Source organism: Microtus oregoni, unplaced genomic scaffold (genome assembly GCF_018167655.1).
Source record: "Microtus oregoni isolate MIOR12 unplaced genomic scaffold, Mior012 000025F_ref0000491, whole genome shotgun sequence".
Lineage (NCBI taxonomy): Eukaryota > Metazoa > Chordata > Mammalia > Rodentia > Cricetidae > Microtus > Microtus oregoni.
Window position 1 is genome coordinate 34073580 of NW_024543084.1, and position 21504 is coordinate 34095083.

Here is a 21504-nt window from a genome sequence, read left to right on the forward strand (position 1 = left end):
ATAACGTAGGCAACAGTAACAGTGGAGAGGCCAAAAAGGCAGAACACCAGGTGTTCTGCTTTCCTCTGCTCCCACTGGTGTGCTAAAGACATTAAAGTGGGGGCAGCAAGAAACTTGAGAATACTTGAGTTTCTTACTGAAGTCTGTGATTAATCTATATTGGATCTTCTTTGACCAATAAACATCACTAAACAAACTGAAATTGGAATTACTTGCTTTTATTTCTACCTTTATTTCTTTTCTTCCCTCCTGTCCCTCAGTTCTTTTCTCCTCCCCTCCCTCTCTCCTCCCCTCCCTCTCTCCTTCCCTCCCTCCCCCTCCCTCTCTTGCTCTCTCTCTCTCTCTCTCTCTCTCTCACTCTTTCTCTAAACCTGTAGATTCCTGCATGTGCGTTGGCTACCTCTCTAGCTTAGTATCCCCAGTAACTTTAGGAAGGCCTAAATAAGCAAATTCTCTAGAAAGTGGGGAAGCCTTGCATTTGGGTGCTCTTGATCTGGGACTGGAAGCTGTGCTCATTACCCAGTAAGGGAGTGGCAGAAATCTTCCCATGGGGAAAGAGCAACAAGTTACAGTAAACAATAAATTTCCCAGTCATAAATATGCTCGGTAACAATAAACATTCACCACTTTGAAGGCTATTAAGCATGGGCCCCTCCCTCATGGTCAGCTTTCCACTTACCTCCTGTTTCCTTGGTAACAGCAGAAAGGGAAGCATCAGCTCTGGTCCTCCTTTGCATTAAAAAAAAAAAACACATGAAAAGGCAGGGTATTGGGCCAATTCACAGAAGGATAAGAGCTGTTTGAGAAAATGTGATCTGAGTTCTACTTCTGACCCTGGGAGGAGACATGAGGTTTTGATATGCCCTCAAAGTTGGAAAATTACGTATTATTATCTCCTTCTCAAGAGTTAATACAAGTGCATACGTCTCCCACCTGGCTAGAAGACCACATCTCAATAAAACTGCCTCACCTAAGGACATTCTAGGGAGGTGGGAGGGATAATCCCCTCCTCCATTAGACACTGTACAGCAAAGCCGCCCCATGCAAAGGTTTGTAACCTATAAGATAAGACCTTGCAGAAGAGGTAGCTTCCAGGAGAAAGGTGAGAAGGGCCAGAGACTTGTACCAGGGCTGAATTGATTGGTTAAGTATTTTCTCTGGCCTTCTATTTAAACCTTATCATCGCATCAAAACTCAAAGGTAGATTGGACACTCACTGTCAATCACATCAGGACCCTAAAGATGGACTTAGACGCTCACTGGATCTTTTTACCAAACATCTTTCCATTGTGGCCATATTGGATAGATCTGACTCTGACATTTCTGTTTTTCATTGCTATTATTTGTCTCTTTTAATTGAGTTTATGGAAGACAAAATCCTTTTGTTCAGAACAGAGGAGATACACATCTGAGTTGCTGGGACAACCAGAGGCAATTCTTTCCTTTTTACTATTATTGATTCTTAATTTAATATTTCATAAATTCATTAAATATATATGTAACTTAGTTTGATCATATTATCCTCTTAACTCCTTTTTCTCCCACTAAATCCCTTCTTCTATCTAAGTTCACGTCCTGTTTTCACGTCTTTTTTTTTGTTATTGTTCCTGACCCATGGCATTTAATTAGGATGGTTGGCATAAGCATGGTTATTTACTGGAGCAAGGGCAAATTATCTATGGCTACCACTGAGGAACGTGACGCCCCCAGCAAACATTGACTTCTTGCTGGTCCTCAGGGAGAGGGGAGACCTCATGAGCCTCTCTCTCGCCCATGATGGGACATTGACGGGCCTGCCTTGTGTAGTAGTCACTGATACTCTGAGTTCACAGGCATAACGGCCATGTAATAAACAGAATAAGTTGTGTCACGCTTTTTCCATTTGAACGCCTGAATTCTTTCCATACCTGTTTCCATAATATACCTAGATCCTTGGAGGCAAAGACACAGATGTCTCATTTCAGCTGTCACTGACTCACTAGTTAGCTTCTGCATTAACCATCACCCATCGCAAACAAAAGCTTCTCTGACCAAAGCTGGGAGCAGCACAAATCTATGAATATACATACACATACTTAGAAGGAAATTTGACATCATGTCCATATAACAAAACAACAATAGCAAATCCGCTTTTAAAGCCTGCAGCTTCCCCGTTCATGGGTTTTAGACTAAGATTACATTGCCAGGCATGGACTCTTCCTGTAGAATAGACCTAAAATCCTAAAATCAGAAAGTGGTTATTGGTCATGTCCAAAACAGTCCATCACTATTGTACCAGTGGGCAAATCTTATCTGAAAGGATACTATACAAAAAAAAAAAAATCATGGCCTTTCTAGATCTTCTAGAAACAACTCCTGATGGCTCCTTGATTTATGTCCCGTGCAACTGACATTGAGAACTGTCTCATTTGCAAAGCCTATACTTCATCACTGTTTGTTTGTTGCATAAATCTTGTTTTACAATCCAGATACAACTGTGTCTGCACCATTGCATAAATACTGTTAAACTCCATTACTGCCTCCTCTGACAAAAGATGGATACTTCTATGATGATGTAAAATATCTCATAGAGATAGAAAAAGCAAAAATCATTTCAACATTTGTCACAAAGTCCCTCTGTTATAAAGAAAAGCAAAAAAAAAAATCCTTACAAAACTACACACCAATTCCTCATGTGTTGAAGTATCCAAATCAATAACAGAGATTGCAAAGGAGTCACCACTCTTTGCGGGTTCTGGGATTTTTACCCCCAAATCCTATATTGTTGTCTGACATTTTGATTACATTCTGGTGCTCTGAAGACTGACAATAAAGTTTTTTTTTTCAGACGGCAGAGCTAGCTATCCAAAATTGATTATGGAGGTTTTAGAAGACTGATAGAAAAATGGGAAGTAGTTGGGTGGGGCTTAGAGAGGGTCTTGGACCTTTTAGATTGAAGAGCTGAAGAAATAGTAGGTCCCTGGTGATTTCTCTCCCACTTCTCTTATCATTCATCTTCTTACCACAAATCTGACTCCCAATTTTTTATTACTATTTAAATTATTACTAATTTAGAATAATTAGATAAATGCTTCACTAGATATTCTGTATATTGAGACCACCTAAAGGGAAACCCTTGCTTATTTCCCAGGGAAACAGAGAGGAAGGATATGCAGATCCTGCCATGGCTGCTCAGGATGCAATGGTAACTAAGTCTGGCTGTCCCCCTGACTAATAGAGCTATTGATAGAGCGAATGGAGCTGGTTCTGACTCCTTCCTAACTGTGCGATGTTGCAGGTCCTGTGGGAAGCTTGCCAGCAGAAGACTGGGGAGCATAAAACCATGATGCAGATGATCCTGTGCAACAAGAGCTCCCCACAGCTCTGGCTGGGTAACTAGAAACAGGCTCTCTACAGCTCTTTAACCAGTTGAGTGACATACAAGTAATTAGGATAGAAGAGGGACTGTCACTCAGCAATAGAAAAAAGCCATGTCTATACAGTATGCCTCGTTTAATGGCACCGCTAAAGAATAAAACTCTGCCACTAAATTTTCTCCATTAACTAAATCTTAGAGGTTTTACATACAGACTCCTAAAAATTACCTATACCAGGTACTTTATATTGTATTTGAATAATCTCCAGTGAGTTTACTATGGCCAACCCCTGAGTCAAGGTCTTTGTTAAAGACATTGTGATTTACGAAATAGCCATACTACCTACTGATCTTTGAGATGTGGTCACATTAACCTCCACTTGACTTTCTCCAAACTCTGCACCTTTCCTTTCCATTATTTTAAAGCAAGTTAAATGCAATTAAATGAAAAGTAAAGTCCTATCAATTTTTAGCAACAGCCTACTCCAATCCAACTATGCTTCTCTTACTTTATGTGAGTTAAAGATTAACACTAACAATAACAATACTTCTTCACATTTTAGTTGAAATGGCTGAGAACTGAACATTGCCAAGGATAGAGACAAATGAGTGAACCAAATAAAAAAAGGTAATTTATTTGAACGCTATTTTATGTTAGTAAATGAATCTGTGAATGGTAATCTTCTGTTCCTCAAAATCACTCTTCTAAACTCTATTCCTAAACATCACTCAGAGGATTTTTGTATTTAGCTCTAACAGAAAGTTTCCTGTTGACAAATGAATTTAGACTGTCGATTATATATGTCTTATGAAAATGGATCATAGACAAGAGCTCACTCTGAGTCTTCCCTCCTTCTAAATCAGTACTTTCTAGTCATTGAGTTCCAGTGGGGGTAACCATTGTTCCCCAGCTCAGCAATAGCAGGTCCTTAGAGTCCAGGGTTCATGCAAGTTTTAGCATTTCATAAGATCTATACTTATTGCCGAGAGTAGATCCTTCATCACAGTGGGTAGCAGCGCTAAGAAATGCTTCAGAGAAAACAATCACCATTAAATGTATAGTAAAATAGCCATAGTTTATCCTTTAAGTTTATGATATTTATGAAAATCTATTTTGAGTTGCATAAATTTTTTGCATTTTTTTCCAGGAATTTCAAAATATTTCTGGCCAAAACCTGGTGAATGCTGTCAAATACTTTTACGATGGCTACTTCCAGGAACTGCTGGGTGCAATTGGTAAGCTGTATTTTGTATGATGAAAAATACACCTTTCATTCCACAGTCAATACTGACCAGTTCTGGCTGGATTAAATGTATGAGCAGGATTTAATTGAAACATTTTTCTCGGTGAAATTATTTGAAAGTTCTATAAACTCCAGGAAATTTCATGAGCTAGTGGTTTGATGCAATGAACTGTCGACCTGGAGACATTAATGAACTACCATAATTGCATAAAATAGGCTCAACTTTTGTATGAGAAGAGAATCTTCAAATGCCCTGTCTCAGGAATTAACTTCCCACAGCTTTAAATCTATGCTAGGATCATTGAAATCCACTCTCTTGTCACGATCAGATAAATGCTAACAGTGTGACTGTGTTCTTGTCTCCAAGAAGAAAGGATATTTTCAAATTTTTCTTTTGATTATTTTTATTATTTTATTGTCTTTAATGAATTTGCTTTCAGGAACAAATCATATTATCAAAAAACCCTAAATTGTGAATTAGCAGTGAGTTCCACAGGCCTGCCTCCTGAATGTTATCTAAAATGATATGCCCACTATAGAAATGCCCATTGCTCTTATTCATAGAGACTATTCCCATGTTTATATTTTACCATATAGTCTGTGGCTTTGCTGCTCACACTTCAAAAAAGGTACATGAAGAGTCATTGTGAAATGCTCCATAATAGGTAGAAGACATATAATTCGTTATGTGCTAAATAAACCATTGTGAGTTTTCCATTCCACGAAAGTCTTGACACACAGCTGAGAAGTCACAGCATTTTTATGAAATATCCAGTAAGCAGATATCCTATGAAAATGATTTGGTAGGATTTATGAAACCTCTAAAGATAAGTGATGTAGTTGGTTTTTAGTATGAATGCATCTGAGAAACACATTTATATTCTGTCAAATTCCCAGTAGACTTAATAGGCATTCATCACATGTCAGCTAATTAGCAACAGAGTTACAATAGAGCAGGTTTCTGTCCTGCTCGGTTCCTGTAATCGTTAAGTCCCAACGAAATCACATAGAGGTCTACATTAGTTATAAACTGATTGGCCTTGTAGCTCAGACTTCTTATTAACTCATAACTTATATTAGCCCATTATTCTTATCTAGGTTAGCCACGTGGATTTGTACCTTTTTTGGCGAGGTAGTCACATTTTGCTTCCTGTATGGCAGGATCAAGATTATAGGCTATGTCCTCTTCCCAGAATTCTGCTGTTCTCATTGCCCCGTCTCTACTTCCTGCCTGGTTGTCCTGCCTATACTTCGTGCCTGCCTACTGTCCAATCAGCGTTTATTTGAAATATAATTGACAGGATATAGACCATTGTCCCATAGCATTAAATCATCAAATTCTAAAAGGAGCTCAAACAATGTGGGTCTGAGGGGAACAGAGAGTGGACATCAGGAAAACCAGAAAAGACTTAGCTGGTTCATTCCATCAATTAGTATAGAATGAGTGCCTACTGTGTCTCTAATTGGGTACTTGAGGTAAAATATCAAAGAAATAAAATAAAAATAATAACAGAAGTCCAAGCCTCCTGGGAACTTGCCTTCTAGAAGCAACTCAAGTAAGATAAAGATGAAAATATGGTCTCATGATCAAAACAATTACTTAAAGAAAAGCTAATAAGATTTTATTTTGAAGAAACAATATACCTCCTCATTTGTTACTTATGTATGTAATGAATCTATGTACTTTTTCAAACATGACTATTTGATGGTCTACAGTTTTAACTGATATCCACAGAGACAACTGTTGGGAAGGCTCCAGGATGTTTAAAGCCATGGCAAGCTTAGTCAAATAATATCTAAAACCAGAGAACACTTTACATTTGTTATAGCTTCTCCTTAAAGGACCTCTCATCTGGTTACAAATCTATAAGGAATCTGATGCCACTCAAAGAGCTCCTGGTCTAGACCAGTTTTGAAGACTATATGAATAGGCAGCATTCAGGAACATACATAGATAGTATGTGTATACAATGTTAATGATCAGAATGTGTTATTTTTAAAGCAATTTATTTCTCAGTAGAACATATTATTTATGCAAAAGAACAGGTTTGATTATGACATTTTTATGCATGTAAGTAAAGTATTACCAAAGATATTTGACAGGCCAATTTTTTGATATTTCCCAGCATGTTGGGGGAATTATTCTAATAGTTAAGAACATTTTTATTATTTGTCTTATACATAGGAGATAACTTATGCATAAGAATCTACATAGCCTCAGAACTCAAAAGAAAAACTCATTGTTCACAGCTTCTTTGCTTCGTGCAAAATAGCATCTTGAGCAATGCTGTAGGATAATTCAATAATTCCGCTCCAATGAGCCATGACTGTGCTGCCAGACTAAGCTTCCCCTGTGAATTACCCTGGGCAAATAATCAGTTATTCTGATTCCAGCTATGCCCTGATTAGGTAAAATTCATTCTAATGACTTATAAATTGAATCATAACCCTATATGTTCTAGGCAGAAAAAATAACATTCTTATATTGACAAATATTTTGCAGTTAAAGTTGGTTACATGTAAGTAATCCAAAATTCTTATATGAAGGGCTGGACTTTGAAACAACTGTCAGCAATCTGTTTTAATTCCCCCAAAACATTGTTTGTCATAAAGAAACTCCAAATGACTGACATTTTAAAAATAAAAACTTGTTCAGATAATTTGTTTTAATCACTTCAAGTCACAGATTCTTTTTTTGTTTTTGTTTTTTTTTTTGTCATTGACACTCAAAACATTCTTGATTAAAAGTTAGAGTATGCTGACTGACCACCAGATGAAAGCATTATTCTATTTCGAAGGCATTTGAACCATCCCAGAAGGTAGGCCTCATACATCCCCAGCTGTGGTTTTGGAGGCATATAGACCTGCAAGCAAACTGCTGCTGAAAAGGAAGTCAGGCAATGTGGGACAGACCTTTAAAGTGCTGGTTTCTCTACCCACCTTTCTTCACCTTTTAGGACTTCGGCTTCCATAGTAAAACTGTCAGCAGGATTCTAATCACCAGAAGTGAAATATATGTGATTTCCATAGGGAAACGTTACAAAGAGAGATTTGGGAAATCCTTGTTTCATGATATCAAAGTAAGCCTACTTTTCATGTTTGACTTAATCTCACATTTTGTTCTTTCTGGACCATGAATAAAAGCTTTAATTTAAGCAGCTTGATGATGGGATCTGGAAAGCTACGTATCGGACAAGGATGATAGACTTTAAGAGAGCAGACACAGTGTTCAGTGCTTTAGCAAATAAATCTTAACCCGCGAAGTCATTGCACCTTGAAAGTAAAACCTTTCTTTCATTACTTTTAATAGTCACCCGCTATGACGGTTCTTTAAGGGTTCAGTTCTCACATGAATATACAGGACAATCTGGATGGGGCCCTGGCCCTGTATTTATAGCTGCAACCTTCACACTCAAATTACTGAGGCTGAGACAGGAAGATCAAGACTTCAATGTCAACACTTAGCTTAAAATCAAGTAGAGACTAAAACAGGCTCCTTGAAACCTTGTCTCAAAACACAAACACTCAAACAAAAAAAAAATTGGGAATCAGGGAAACTATTCTTTGTTACAAGAATGCTTTAACTGTAGGAAGGATTCCTAACTCACTGCCGCGCTCCTCATAGCATCATAGAAGGCCAGACAGTAAACACCATCAGCTGCTAATCTGAAGAACATTATTAGTGGATGGGTAAAGCCCTACGTGACCACCCACTTCAGCAAACAGAGGGCAGGAAAATAAGAGTTCAGAACTAGCAAATCAATGTCTTATTCTGACCTTTCAATACTTTCATTAAATGTTTTCTAAAACTTGGCAAAAATGGAAAGATATAGGTTATCTATGGAATCTGAATGCTCAGTCTGAAAATAAAAACACTTAGTTTCTTCTCCAAAAAAAATCAGAAAGGTTTTCAGGGTGAAGAGAATGGAGCATCAGAATATACACAGTAACTGAGACTATGTCTTAATTCATGATTTGTACATTCACATTGCTTTCAAATGTAATTTGAAAGTCACAAGAAAGAATATTTTAGCTCCTTGAATTATCCAAGATACAACTCACACTCTCAAATATTATAGCCACAATTACAGAAGGTTTTCTAGGACTTTGTAGGAGCCAGAGTGGTTCTAAGACATTACGAACAACATTGAATAAATGGGACCTACTGAAACTCAGAAGCTTCTGTAATGCAAAGGACACTGTCACTAAGACAAAAAGGCAACCCACTGACTGGGAGAAGATCTTCACCAACCCTGCAACAGACAAAGGTCTGATCTCCAAAATATATAAAGAACTCAAGAAACTAGACTTTAAAATGCTAATTAACCCAAATAAAAAATGGGGCACTGAGCTGAACAGAGAATTCTCAACAGAAGTTCAAATGGCCAAAAGACACTTAAGGTCATGCTCAACTTCCTTAGCGATCAGGGAAATGCAACAAAACAAATTTGAGATATCATCTTACACCTGTCAGAATGGCTAAAATCAGAAACACCAATGATAGCCTTTGCTGGAGAGATTGTGGAGTAAGGGGTACCCTCATCCATTGCTGGTGGGAATGCAAACTTGTGCAACCACTTTGGAAAGCAGTGTGGCGGTTTCTCAGGAATTTCGGGATCAACCTACCCCTGGACCCAGCAATACCACTCTTGGGAATATACCCAAGAGAGGCCCTATCATACAACAAAAGTATATGCTCAACTATGTTCATAGCAGCATTGTTTGTAATAGCCAGAACCTGGAAACAACCTAGATGCCCTTCAATGGAAGAATGGATGAAGAAAGTATGGAATATATACATATTAGAGTACTATTCAGCAGTAAAAAACAATGACTTCTTGAACTTTGCATGCAAATGGACAGAAATAGTGTGAGAAATACTCACACCATCCTGAGTGAGGTAAGCCAGACCCAAAAAGAGGAACATGGGATGTACTCACTCATAATTGATTTCTAGCCATAAATAAAGGACATTGAGCTTATAATTCGTGATCCTAGAGAAGCTAAATAAGAAGGTGAACCCAAAGAAAAACATATAGTCATCCTCCTGGATATTAATCTTCATAAGGCAATGAAAGGAGACAGAGACAGAGACCCACATTGGAGCACCGGACTGAAATCCCAAGGTCCAAATCAGGACAAGAAGGAGAGGGAGAACGAGCAAGGAACTCAGGACCGCGAGGGGTGCATCCACACATTGAAACAATGGGGATGTTCTATCGGGAACTCACCAAGGCCAGCTGGCCTGGGTCTGAAAAAGCCTGGGATAAAACCGGACTCACTGAACATAGCAGACAATGAAGACTAGTGAGAACTCAAGAACAATGGCAATGGTTTTTTTTTTTTAGGTTAGAAATAAATTTATTGTTTTTTTTTTATTGAGAAAAGGAGGAAAAAAAAACAAGTTTCCACCTCCTCCCAGCCTCCCATTTCCCTCCCCCTCCTCCCCCCCTACGCCCTCTCCCACCCTTCTCCCCCTCCCCCCACTCCTTTCCCCCTCCCTCTCCAGTCCAAAGAGCAGTCAGGGTTTTCTGCCCTGTGGTAAGACCTAGGACCTCCCACCTCCGTCCATATCTAGGAAGGTGAACATCCAAACTGGCTGGGCTCCCACAAAGCCATCACATTACGTAGGATCAAACGCCCGTGCCATTGTCCTTTGCGTCTCATCAGCCCTCATAGTTCGCCATGTTCAGAGAGTCCAGTTTTATCCCATGCTTTTTCAGTCAGAGTCCAGCTGGTCTTGGTGAGCTCTCAATAGATCAGCTCCACTGTCTCAGTGGGTGGGTGCATCCCTCGTGGTCCCGACTTCTTTGCTCATGTTCTCCCTCCTTCTGCTCCTCATTGGGACTTTGAGAGCTCAGTCCAGTGCTCCAGTGTGGGTCTCTGTCTCTATCTCCATCCATCACCAGATGAAGGTTCTATGATGATATGCAAGATATTCGTCAGTATTGCTCAAGGATAGGGTCATTTCAGGTCCCCTATTCTCAACTGCCCAACGAACTAACTGGGGACCTCAGCTTGGGCACCTGGGAGCCCCTCTAGGGTCAGGTCTCTTGCCAACCCTAAAGTGGTTCCCTTAACTAAGAATTGTGGTTCCGTGCTCCCCTGTCCAACCTTCCTTTATCCCAATCCTCCTGCTTTCCCAAGGCCCGACCTCCTTCCCTTCTAACTTTTCTCTCCCCATCTCCCCTTACCCCCATCCCACCCCACCCCAAGATCCCAATTTTCTCCCCGGCAATTTTGTCTACTTCCCTTAGCCAAGAGGATAACTATATGCTATTCCTTGGGTTCCCCTTCTTACTTAGCTTCTTTAGATTCACCTATTGTAGACTCCGTGACCCTTATTTATGGATAGAAACCAATTTTGAGTGAGTACATCCCATGTTCATCTTTTTGGGTCTGGGATACCTCACTCAGGATAGTGTTTTCTACTTCCATCCATTTGCATGCAAAATTCGAGAAGTCATTGTTTTTTACCGCTGAGTAGTACTCTAATGTGTAGATATTCCATACTTTTTTCATCCATTCTTCCATTGAAGGGCATCTAGGTTGTTTCCAGGTTCTGGCTATTACAAATAATACTGCTATGAACATAGTTGAACAAATGCTTTTGTCATATGATAGGGCATTTCTTGGGTATATTCCCAAGAGTGGTATTGCTGGGTCCAGGGGTAGGTTGATCCCGAATTTCCTAAGAAACCGAAACACTGACTTCCATAGTGGTTGCACAAGATTGCATTCCCACCAGCAATGGATGAGGGTACCCCTTCCTCCACAACCTCTCCAGCAAAGGTTATCCTTGGTGTTTTTGACTTTAGCCATTCTCACAGGTGTAAGATGATATCTCAAAGTTGTTTTGATTTGCATTTCCCTGATTGCTAAGGAAGTTGAGCATGACCTTAAGTGTCTTTTGGCCATTTGAACTTCTTCTGTTGAGAATTCTCTGTTCAGATCAGTGCCCCATTTTTTAATTGGGTTAGTTAGCATTTTAGAGTCTAGTTTCTTGAGTTCTCTATATGTTTTGGAGATCAGACCTTTGTCTGTTGCGGGGTTGGTGAAGATCTTCTCCCAGTCAGTAGGTTGCCTTTGTGTCTTAGTGACAGTGTCCTTTGCTTTGCAGAAGCTTCTCAGTTTTAGTAGGTCCCATTTATTCAATGTTGCCCTTAATGTCTGTGCTTCTGGGGTTATACATAGGAAGTGATCTCCTGTGCCCATCTGTTGTAGGGTATTTCCCACTTTCTCTTCTATCAGGTTCAGTGTGTTCGGGCTGATATTGAGGTCCTTAATCCATTTGGACTTGAGTTTTGTGCACGGTGAAAGATGTGGGTCTATTTTCATTCTTCTACAGGTTGACATCCAGTTGTGCCAGCACCATTTGTTGAAGATGCTTTCTTTCTTCCATTGTATACTTTTAGCTCCTTTATCAAAAATGAGGTGTTCCTAGGTTTGTGGGTTAAAATCCGGGTCTTCTATACGATTCCATTGGTCGACTTCTCTGTTTTTATGCCAGTACCACACTGTTTTCATTACTGTAGCTCTGTAATAGAGTTTGAAGTCAGGGATGGTAATGCCTCCAGAAGATCCTTTATTGTATAGGATTGTTTTGGCTATCCTGAGTTTTTTGTTTTTCCATATAAAGTTGATTATTGTCCTCTCCAGATCTGTGAAGAATTTTGATGGGATCTTGATGGGGATTGCATTGAATCTATAAATTGCCTTAGGTAGAATTGCCATTTTTACTATGTTGATCCTCCCAATCCAAGAGCAAGGTAGATCCATCCATTTTTTGGTATCCTCTTCAATTTCTTTCTTCAATGCCTTAAAGTTCTTGTCAAATAGATCTTTCACTTCCTTGGTTAGATTTACCCCAAGATATTTAATGCTGTTTGTGGCTATCGTGAATGGTGAAGCTTCTCTGATTTCCCTCTCTGCTTCCCTATCCTTTGTGTATAAGAGGGCGACTGATTTTTTGGAGTTGATCTTGTATCCTGCCACATTACTAAAGGTGTTTATCAGCTGTAAAAGTTCTTTGGTGGAGTTTTGGGGGTCGCTTAAGTACACTATCATATCATCTGCGAATAACGAAAGTTTAACTTCTTCCTTTCCAATTCGAATCCCCTTGATCCCATTATGTTGTCTTATTGCTATTGCTAGAACTTCAAGTACTATATTGAAGAGGTATGGAGAGAGTGGACATCCTTGTCGTGTTCCTGAGTTAAGCGGGATGGCTTTGAGTTTCTCTCCGTTTAATTTGATGTTAGCTGTCGGCTTGCTGTATATAGCTTTTATTATATTTAGGTATGACCCTTGTATCCCTAATCTCTCCAAGGCTTTTAACATAAATGGATGTTGAATTTTGTCGAATGCTTTTTCAGCATCTAATGAGATGATCATAAGGTTATTTTCCTTCAGTTTATTTATATGCTGGATTACATTGATAGATTTTCGTATGTTGAACCAGCCCTGCATCTCAGGAATGAAGCCTACTTGATCATAGTGGATAATTTTCCTAATGTGTTCTTGGATTCGGTTTGCCAGTATTTTGTTGAGGATTTTTGCGTCGATGTTCATGAGTGAGATTGGCCTGTAATTCTCTTTCCTGGTTGAGTCTTTGTGTGGTTTTGGTATCAGAGTAACTGTAGCTTCATAAAAGGAATTAGGTAATGACCCTTCTGTTTCTATATTATGGAATATGGGTATTAAGGAGTATGGGTATTAGCTCTTCTTGGAAGTTCTGGTAGAATTCCGCATTGAAACCATCTGGTCCTGGGCTTTTTTTGGTAGGGAGGTTTTTGATAACAGCTTCTAATTCTTCGCGACCAACAGGTCTGTTTAGATTGTTCACCTGGTCCTGGTGTAACTTTGGTATATAGTATTTATCTAAAAAAGTGTCCATTTCTTTTACATTTTCCAGTTTTGTGTTATACAGGCTTTTGTAATATGATCTGATGATTCTCTGAATTTCCTCTGTGTCTGGGGTTATGTACCCCTTTTCATTTCTGATCTTATTAATTTGCGTATTCTCTCTCTGCCGTTTGATTAGTTTGGATAGGGGTTTATCAATCTTGTTGATTTTCTCCAGGAACCAGCTTTTTGTTTCATTGATTCTTTGGATTGTTTTCTGTGTTTCTATTTTGTTGATTTCAGCCCTCAGTTTGATTATTTCCAATCTTCTACTCCTCCTAGGTGAGTCTGCTTCTTTTTTTTCTAGAGCTTTCAGGTGGGCTGTTAAGTCTTCAATATGTGCTTTCTCTGTTTTCTTTAAGTGGGCACTTAGTGCTATGAACTTTCCTCTTAGCACTGCTTTCATAGTGTCCCATAAGTTCGAGTATGTTGTTTCTTTATTTTCATTGAATTCAAGGAAGACTTTAATTTCTTTCTTTATTTCTTCCTTAATCCAGGTATGGTTCAGAAGTTGAGTGTTCAGTTTCCATGAGTTTGTAGGCTTTCTGGGGGTAGCATTGTTGTTGAATTCTAACTTTAATCCATGGTGATCTGATAAGACACAGGTGGTTACTAATATTTTTTTGTAACTGTGTAAGTTAGCTTTGTTACCGAGTATGTGGTCAATTTTCGAGAAGGTTCCATGAGCTGCAGAGAAGAAGGTATATTCTTTCCTCTTCGGGTGGAATAATCTATAGGTGTCTGTTAAGTCCATTTGCTTCATTACTTCCATTAATTCTCTAATTTCTCTGTTAGGTTTCTGTTTGATTGACCTGTCCATTGGTGAGAGAGGAGTGTTGAAGTCTCCTACTATTAGTGTGTGTGGTTTGATGGCTGCCTTGAGTTTTAGTAATGTTTCTTTTACATACGTGGGCGCTTTTATATTCGGGGCATAGATATTCAGGATTGAGACTTCATCCTGATGAATTGTTCCTGTTATGAGTATATAATGTCCCTCTCCATCTCTTCTGATTGATTTAAGTTTGAAGTCAACTTTGTTAGAAATTAGTATGGCCACACCTGCTTGTTTCTTAGGACCATTTGCTTGATATGCCTTTTCCCAGCCCTTTACTCTGAGTAGGTGCCTGTCTTTGTGGTTGAGGTGTGTTTCTTGTAGACAGCAGAACGTTGGATCCTGTTTTCATATCCAATCCCTTAGCCTGTGCCTTTTTATAGGTGAGTTGAGCCCATTGACATTAAGTGATATTAATGACCAGTGGTTGTTAACTCCGGTCACTTTTTTAGTAGTAGGGTTTGTGTGTTTCCCTTCTTTGAGTTGCGCTGGTGAAAGGTCTCTAGATGACTGAGTTATTGTGGGCATTGTTGGACTCCTTGGTTAGTGATTTTCCTTCTATAATTTTCTGTAAGGCTGGATTTGTGGCTACGTATTGTTTGAATTTGTTTTTATCCTGGAAAATTTTGTTTTCTCCATTTATAGTGAACGAAAGCTTGGCTGGATATAGTAGTCTGGGCTTGCATCCATGATCTCTTAGTTTTTGCAGTACATCTATCCAGGACCTTCTGGCTTTCATGGTTTCCATAGAGAAGTCAGGTGTAAGTCTGATAGGTTTACCTTTATAAGTAACGTGGCCTTTTTCCTTTGAGGCTCTTAATATTCTTTCTTTATTCTGTATATTTTGTGTTTTGATTATTATATGGCGATGGGATGTTTTTTTTTTTTTTTTGATCCAGCCTATTTGGTGTTCTGTATGCTTCTTGAACCTTCATAGGTACCTCTTTCTTCAGGTTGGGAAAGTTTTCTTCTATAATTTTATTAAGTATATTTTCTGTACCGTTGAGCTGCACTTCTTCTCCTTCTTCTACTCCAATTATTCTTAGGTTTGGTCTTTTTATTGTGTCCCATATTTCCTGAATGTTTTGTGATGAGAATTTGTTGGTTTTGCTGTTTTCTTTGATCAGTGTGTTTATTTTTTTCTATGGTATCTTCAGTGTCTGATATTCTCTCTTCTATCTCTTGTAATCTGTTGTTAGTACTTGTTTCTGTCATTCCTGTTCGTTTACCCAGATTTTCCATCTCCATTCTTCCCTCGGTTTGTGCTTTCTTCATTGCTTCCATTTCATTCTTCATGTCTTGAACCGCTTCCCTAACCTGTTTGATTGCTTTTTCTTGTTTCTCTTGGTTTTCTTGCGTGTCTTTGAGCTATTTATTCATTTCCTCTACCTTTTTGTTTGTAATCTCTAATTGTTTATGGCAGTTTTTCACCTCCTGTTTAAGGTCCTCTATTATTTTCATATAGTTCACTTTTGAGTTGATTTCTTCTATTTCTTCAGGAGTAGGGTGTACAATTCTTCTTATTTCGGGATCCCTGGTTTCTGGTGGTGTCATGTTGCCTTTCAGATTGTTGGAGGAATTCTTGTATTGGCGCCTTCCCATCTCTTCCTTCAAATGGAGCCAGGAGAGGCCTGGTGTCTTGGTCCAGTCTTTGCTGTGATTGACTCTCCGGGTATATCTCTTCAGTGTAGAAGCAGGAACCGTTCCTGTCCAGATGGGATTCCTCCGCAACCGTCCTGATGGGATTCCTCAGCAACTAAACAGGGCCGAGGCCGGTAGCCCAATGATCCAGGGCCAACAGGATGAATGGAGCAAGTGGGGGGGGGTGGTATCCAGGAGCGCGCAGGAAGCCTGGCACCGGAGCTGAAGGTGCCCGGCTCCCTTACAGGGGACCCTGAGGCCTGCCCGGTAGGCAGGCACTCACCGCTCTGGGTGGGTCGCCTTTGTTTAGGAGCTTAAAACTAAAGTTGAGCACTGGTCCTAGCATACAGCAGGGCAGGGTTGGGGAGGGGTGCTGGGGGTGCTGGGTCGTGCGAAAGAAAGACAGCCCTGCAGAAGGAGCTGGGGGAGGGGGTTTGTGCTCTCTTCCGGGACAGTCCGCCCCTGCGTAGCACACACTCACCCGTCCTGATGGGATTCCTCAGCAACTCTGGCAATGGGTTTTGATCCTACTGCACGTACTGGCATTGTGGGAGCCTAGGCAGTTTGGATGCTCACCTAACTAGACCTGGATGGAGGTGGGTGGTCCTTGGACTTCCCACAGGGCAGAGAACCCTGATTGCTCTTTGGGCTGATGAGGGAGGGGGACTTGTTTGGGGGAGGGGGAGGGAAATGGGAGGCAGTGGTGGGGAGGAGGCAGAAATCTTTAATTAATTAATTAATTAATTAATTTAAAAAAGAAAAATCAGTTAAAATCAATCTTATTGTTTTTTAATCTTTGATAAAATATTCCTTATGTCTACCTTGAAAATTCAGAGCCATGAGTGACGATGAATATGTACAATTGAGAAATAGTTGGAAATTAGTTTCTAACTAAATAAGCTAACATACATACACTCCTTGTCATTATTCCCAGCTGACTTGAAGACAAGGAAGAATAATACAATGCTACTATGGACTTGTGAGTCTTAGTTGCACAGTATTGTGTAAATTGCACAGCACTGTATAAAAGATCATTAATAAGTTAAGTGATTTTTATGAAGCTGGATTCTATAATGACCTTTATTCAACCTTCTGTACTAGAATATTTAGAAATGGAAGAAGAACATAAAGAGAGAACAAAATAGACCTACACTAGGGTAGTTACCCAGTAATAATTATTTTGCAGGCCCTATAATAACTGGTAAGCATGTGCTTCCCAGATCCCTACATTGAAACCCTAATCCCACAAAGAAGGTGTTAGGAACATGGCCTTCAAGAGTTAAATCATGAAGTTAGAACCCATGACCAGTTATTTTCCTTACTGGAAAAAGAAAGGTCCGGGATGTTACTTTTTTCCTTTTGCCATGTCAAGCTGGAGTCTATGAAGAAGTATGCTCTCAGTGAGAAAAAAAATGTGTTGCCACCTAGATTTTCTATTGAACATATATTTACAACATCTTAAGCCACCTCATTTATGGAAGCACTAGGAGACTAATATAGACACAGTTGATCTTTCTCAAAAGTGCATAAAGAATAACGTTTTGCTGTCAAACAAATGATTTTATTAAACCAGGACATCTCCTTGTATAAAACATACTATGAAGAAGAAAAACTATCTTACAATAATTACCCATTGCTTTTCAAGTTCCCATTGATATGCATAATGTTTCATTGATATGTAACATTAATACAAAGAGTGGGAGCCTTTGTTTGTCCCAGTCACCCAGCGAACTTACACCAAAACTAACCACCCAGAAACTCTATTAATTAAAACAATGCTGGTTCGTGATCCTAGAAAAGTTAAATAAGAAAGTGAACCCCGAGTTCCTGCGAGTTTCTCCCTGCTCTCTGCATCTGGCCTCTGGCTTCTAGCCACTTCCCTCGTGTCATGGCCCCCGAAAAGGCAATCTGCGCTTCTGCCTCAGTCCAAGAACCCAAATCGGCTCCGTCCCCGAAACTAAAGGACAAGTCTGCCTCTCCAGGCCTGCCGAAGGGAGAAAAAGAACAGCAAGAAGCAATTGAACACATTGACGAAGTTCAAAATGAAATAGACAGACTTAATGAACAAGCAAGTGAGGAAATACTAAAAGTAGAACAAAACTATAACAAACTCCGCCAACCGTTTTTTCAGAAGAGGTCAGAATTGATCGCTAAAATCCCAAATTTTTGGGTAACCACATTTGTCAACCATCTACAAGTGTCTGCACTGCTTGGGGAGGAAGATGAAGAGGCTCTGCATTATTTAACCAGAGTTGAAGTAACAGAATTTGAAGACATTAAATCAGGTTACAGAATAGATTTTTATTTTGATGAAAATCCCTACTTCGAAAATAAAGTTCTCTCCAAAGAATTTCATCTGAATGAGAGTGGTGACCCATCCTCAAAGTCCACTGAAATCAAATGGAAATTTGGAAAGGATTTGACAAAACACTCAAGTCAAACACAGAATAAGGCCAGCAGGAAGAGACAACACGAAGAGCCAGAGAGCTTCTTTACCTGTTTTACTGACCACTCTGATGCAGGTGCAGATGAGTTAGGAGAAGTCATCAAAGATGACATTTGGCCAAACCCCTTGCAGTACTATTTGGTTCCTGATATGGACGATGAAGAGGGAGAGGCAGAAGATGATGACGATGATGATGAAGAAGAAGAAGGCTTGGAAGATATTGAAGAAGGAGATAAAGGTGAAGAAGATGAAGATGATGATGAAGGGGAAGAAGGAGAGGAGGATGAAGGCGAGGATGACTAGCACAGAAGACTGATGGATTCCAACTCTCTTTTTTATTTTATTTTTATTTTTTTAAATTTCTCCAGTCCCTGGAAGCAAGATGCAGTCATTTCCCTCCCGTCCCCAATCCCTCTTGTGCTCAGTCCCCTGTTTCTGAGGTCTCTCTTCTCAATACCATGGTTCTCAACTTATTTTGGGGGAAATGTCTTGAGCAAAATACAATGGGAAAAGAATCTCCACTACTCTGTTCTACATTCATTTTTATCTTTTCTTGTCTTGAACTGTGGATTCAATACTACCACCACTGTGCTCTGTGGGAAAAAAAAAAAAGCCCTCAAGCCCCTTGGGCTCTGCTGGAGGCTGGAGGGGGCTAGGCCCCTGTGTAGTAGTGCATAGAATTCTAGCTTTTTTCCTTTCTCTGTATATTGGGCTCAGAGATTACACTGTGTCTATGTGAATACAGACAGCATTTACCAACATGTATCTGTCTACTTTCTCTTGTTTAATAAAAAGAAAATAAAAGAAAAAAAGGGGGGATTAGAAGGTCAGCAAGGGTGGGTTTGAGGTGTCTGGGGGGGTAAGTGGGCATTGTGACAACAAGGCTTCTCCTTTGGCATGTTTAATTGTGATGTTTAACAGACATCCTTGCAGTTTAAGATGACACTTTTAAAATAAAATTCTCTCCTAACGATGACTCGAGCCCTACCACTCAGTGGGAGTATCAGCAGAACCTGTAGGGGTTTATTTGGAGTTCACATTCTCTGTTGTAACTTTATTTTTAATTTTTTTTTTATTTTTAGTTTTTTGGTTTTCACTGGAAGGAAAAGATGCTCATTTTAAATGTTGAAGTGTACAAGTTGCTTTGTTACAATAACACCAATGTGTACACAAAAAAAGAAGGTGAACCCCCCCCCAAAAATATATATAGGCATCCTCCTGAATATTAACCTTCATCAGGCGATGAAAGGAGACAGAGACAGAGACCCACATTGGAGCACCAGACTGAAATCTCAAAGTCCAAATCAGGAGCAGAAGGAGAGAGAGCACGAGCAAGGAACTCAGGACTGTGAGGGGTGCACCCACACACTGAGACAATGGAGATGTTCTATCGGGAACTCGCCAAGGCCAGCTGGCCTGGGTCTGAAAAAGCATGGGATAAAACCAGACTTGCTGAACATAGCGGACAATGAAGACTACTGAGAACTCAAGAACAATGGCAATGGGTTTTTGATCCTACTGCATGTACTGGCTTTGTGGGAGTCTAGGCAGTTTGGATGCTCACCTAACTAGACCTGGATGGAGGTGGGTGGTCCTTGGACTTCCCACAGGGCAGGGAACCCTGATTGCTCTTTGGGCTGATGAGGGAGGGGGACTTTCTTGGGGGAGGGGGAGGGAAATGGGAGGCGGTGGTGGGGAGGAGGCAGAAATCTTTAATAAATAAATAAATCAAACAATACTTGGCCATTACCTCTAACTTCTTTTTTTATTTATTTATTATGTATATATTGTTCTGGGCACCAGATCTCATTATAGATGGTTGTGAGCCATCATGTGGTTGCTGGGAATTGAACTCAGGACCTCTGGAACAGCAGTCAGTTCTCTTAACCTCTGAGCCATCTCTCCAGCCCTACCTCTAACTTCTTATTGGCTAATTCTTACATCTTAACTTAACCCATTTGTATTATTCTGTGTATTGCCATGTGACTATGTTTCAGCGGCAAGATTCTAACCAGTGTCTGTCTCAAGCAGAAGATCCATGGTATCTCCCACTCTGCCCTTCCCAGCATCCAGTTCTGTTCTCTGATTTATCAGGCCCAAAGCAGTTTCTTTATCCATTAGCCAATGAAAACAACACATGAGCAGAAGAACCTCCTACACCATAACATTATGATACATATGTGTTTATAGTTCTCTGTTCTCATCCATAAATGACAAGAATTTTAAAATCCATTTTTTATATTCCTGAATTAATGAGTATAAATATTTTAATATCTTTTGAAACACATTGGCAATGTCCAGAAACCATCAATTAATAAATTAATATTAGGGTACTGTTTTCAGTTTTCTGTCTTGCCGGGTTCCTGCAATCATTAAGTCCCAAAGAAATCACACAGAGGTCTACATTAGTTATAAACTGATTGGACCATTAGCTCATGCTTCTTATTAACTCTTATAACTTATATTAGTCCATTATTCTTATCTGTGTTAGCCATGTGGCTCAGTACCTTATTCAATAGGGCAGTCACATCTTGCTTCTGTGGTTGTGTCAGGATTGCAGAAGAGTGGGCTTCTTTCTTCCCAGAATTCTCCTGATCTCATTGACCTGTTTCTAATTCCTGCCTGGTTTGACCTGCCTATACTTCCTGACTGGCTACTGGCCAATCAGCATTTATTTAAAATATAATTGACAGAATACAGATCACTGTCCCACACCAGGGTACCAATTCAGAAAGCTGAAGAGAAGATTCATTTTATCATTTTATTGTGCTCCAAATGAACATTAAAGTCATCAGTTTTACATCAAACATATTGTACTGATTATAACCACAGCATTATTTTTTAATAAGTTTCACCTTGAATAGGGCTCACAAAATCTTTAGACAGAAACATAAATCATTTTGTGAAGACTAACATTCCACAAATCTTACATACTGCAATTAGAAGAATTGCAGTTGATTTTTTGAACCATGGAGAGATTTGATTTCAAGTGCCTGTATTTTTTAATTTTCAGAATTTTGCTTCAGGGCACTATGAGAAAGCACTGCTTGACATCTGTGCTGGTGATGTGGAAGACTATTAA

General features: G+C 39.6%; 2 pseudogenes; both read left to right on the forward strand.

The window, feature by feature from the left end:
- Window positions 1–644: 644 nt before the first annotated feature.
- Window positions 645–21504, forward strand: LOC121462565 (annotated as a pseudogene).
- Window positions 17319–18725, forward strand: LOC121462899 (annotated as a pseudogene).